The sequence below is a fragment of the Lactuca saligna genome, chromosome 9, assembly GCF_052625555.1.
Source record: "Lactuca saligna cultivar CGN05327 chromosome 9, ASM5262555v1, whole genome shotgun sequence".
Lineage (NCBI taxonomy): Eukaryota > Viridiplantae > Streptophyta > Magnoliopsida > Asterales > Asteraceae > Lactuca > Lactuca saligna.
This window is the reverse complement of record NC_136425.1, coordinates 137,931,323-137,934,695: the sequence shown is the minus strand read 5'-3', so window position 1 is coordinate 137,934,695 and position 3,373 is coordinate 137,931,323.

The following is a 3,373-nucleotide window of genomic DNA, read 5'->3' as shown; positions in this document are numbered from 1 at the left end:
ATTAAATATTAATATTTAAATTCCAGTTAAATAATATTTCCAATTAATCTAAAATTCAAATACTCAACTTTCAAGAATTAAAATAATAATTTAAACAACAAGTTTATCCCCAGAATTTCGAAATTTAGTCAAAATCTGAAATCTTAAAATCCGGACAAACGTGTCGCGCGTGTCGATTAAACATGTTTCCCTGTTTTTTTACCAATTTTTTGCAATTAACTAAAACTTCTTAGTCTCTAATACCACTATTGCGTTCTAATAGTATCAATACACTATCTTATGGAAATGAAAACAATCAAAATGTATACCTAAGTGTACATGCACCAAAGATCTAGGTTTACTAGTTATAACAACGAACTTTAAAAACAAGAAAGAACATACTAACCTCTTCATCCTTTGCTTAAGATCTTGTGAATGCCAGTAATTGCACTGGATGAAGGATCCAAAGTAGAATCGATATAATGAAGTCAGACCCACAAACTCCAAGAGAAAAAATTAGGAAGAACCATAAACTAGGGCTTAATCAAAGTTCTCTAACTTTATAAGAGAGGGTAGAGATTTCATACATAGGAGATAGATAGATAGATAGATAGATAGATAGATAGATAGATAGAGAGAGAGAGAGAGAGAGAGAGAGAGAGAGGACGAAAATATAAGGAAAACCAACTTCTAGGTTTGACCCCTAGTAGTCTATTTATAGATTGTAGATAGAATCCCAAAAGGATTCAAACTCTGAAGTTAATCTTTATCTGATTCAAACCTGCTCTATCCCTATCCATGAAGCAACCAAAAACTTCCACTCCTATATCTCTAGGAGCTTTTGGAATATTCCAATTAATCTCTTCAATGAATTAATATTCAAGCTCTTTAATTAAATAAAAAATTTAATTAATTATCGAAATAATTTCCAATTTATTTATTAATTCCTTAATAAACTAACAACTAATTTTCCTCATTTTTATTAACTTACTTTGGTTATGAGATCAACCAAAAATACATTTTTATTATTAGAAATATTACCAAAATCGTTAATGAACTTTGACATTATTACCAACACATTCATGAGTATAAATAGGTATGGGGAAACCAAGAATTAGGTGTCAGGCTTTAAGAAGTCATTATGATTACAAACCGGAATATGATAATAGAAATACAATTTTTATCTGAAATTTTGACAACATGAAAAACCATAGGGAGGATAACCTCCTCATTGATAATCATAAACCCAAAAACTATACAGGGCATGGCCCGTTGGCAGGGAAATGCATGTAGGGGTGGGAATTATTTCCTCCATAACCGAAAAACCCAAAAACCAAATCGAAACGAAATAGATTTTAGACCGAACCATATTTAAATCGGTTTCTGGTTTAGTATGAGACCAAACCGAATTGTGAATTTGATTTTTCGTTCGAGTTACAGTCTCATGAAGTTTAAATCAAACCAAATTTCATAAATTAATTAATTAAAAAATATATTTTATATTTTATATTAAATAAAAGTATTAATTATAAAGTAAAAATCATTTTAGCTCATTTATTTCTTTGGATCATTTTGTATGAAACTTTCAATCTTTTTGTTTGCAACTTTAGGTTTCTATGTTAAAAACAATTTAATTTATGTTTGAAAATTTTTTAAGTTGATATTTGGTTTCCTCGATTTTCAAACCAAACCAAACCGAATTAGAATTCGGTTTTCGGTTTGGTCTAGGGAATTTGAATTCGATTTGGTTCGCTTTTCGAAGTAGACCAAAAAAATTCAAATCGAGGAAACCGATTCGAAGAAACCGAAAAACCAAACCGATTCTCACTCCTAATGGCATGAACAATTAGTCAGAGTGTCACCAAATGTATTAGGTACGAACCACACTAAATTGGCGTAAGGTCAGAAACAACCCTTGCAATTAATATAATACCACGTAATTAAATGACATTAGTGTTTATGTTAGTGTGTCCTGTCGAGAACATACAAAGGAAGGTATACAAAATGAAGGTGAATGTTGTAGAATGAAGGTGAATGTCGAAATGCTAATCAACACAAATAACAATCTAACGAACATCATGATATAAAATGGAAACTCCAAATCTGGAAAACTTGATATGAAAAGACACTCCTATTGAGAATGTTACATGGTTGATAAATCACCAAGGAGAGAGGAGAGAAAGAAGATTTAGTGGAATGAATAAAATTTAACATTTAAACGTATTTAGTTTTTATATAATAGGGTTATAAAGTTTTCTAATTGACAAAACTATAAGATTGGTCGCAGTGGTATTCAAAAAATTTTGGATAGGATCCAAAAAGTTTTCGATTTGCATGGAATGTCTAAAATCAAAGTTTTACTAGGATTTTGGTCCATGATACACTTGAAAAGTCGATTTTCCATTTCCATTTATTTTTTCTATCTTCTTTATTTAGGGTGATAGATCTCCCTAGGGTTTTCATGAAGTTAAGCGGCGGTGAAGCCCTAATCTAGGGTTTTCATGAAGCTAGGCGGCGGCGGTGAGGAGCTGGAGCTCTAGAGACGTTAGTTGTTGTTGGTACTACAAACAAGGACGGCGATGTAACCCGATATGTGTCTTTGTGGCTGAAGAGATGGTTGGTGGAGTTTCTGACGAGAATGACATGGTAGTCGGTCTACGTAGCTGTAGGTGTCAGCAGCCAATAATGGTGGTGGTGGTGTTTTCTCTATGTTAACTAAAATCAGGTGCAAGATGCCAAAATGAGTATGAGAGAGAGAGAGGGGCTTGGGTGAAATTTTAGTTTTAATTTTTAATTTTTAATTATTTAAATACCAAAAGAAATAAAGAAAATAAAAAAAGGAAATGAAAAAGGTAAATCGATTTTTTAAGTTTATCAAATACCAAAAACCCAGAAAAACTTTTATTTTGGACCTTCAACTTTTTATATAAAAAAATTTTAAATACTACATGGACCAATCTTGCAATTTTGTGTTTTCTAATGTTACTTAAATATAATAACCCTTATAAATTGGAAACAGTCCTAAATAAATATGGGATGTTATAACCAAATAATAACCGGTTAATTGGTTCTATTCTCGGAACTTACATATGAAAAATAAACAGAACATCAATAAAAAGGTTGAAAAAAAGGAAACTATTAGTATTGACGCATCAAGTCAACTTCAACACTTTCAGAAAAGTTGCATTCTGGCAGCACATTGCCTGCAATAAAAGGGTTGCACATCATTTTTTTCATATTTAATCCTTCTTAATAGCTAGAAAAAATTTGCGTGTGTTTGATGATGTAGAAGTAGAACCAATGTTGGAGTTGCTTGCTGACTTTTTCTTCAACTACAAAAATAAGTAAATATTTAATTACGAGCTGCAAAACATCCAGAAATACAAGAATACGA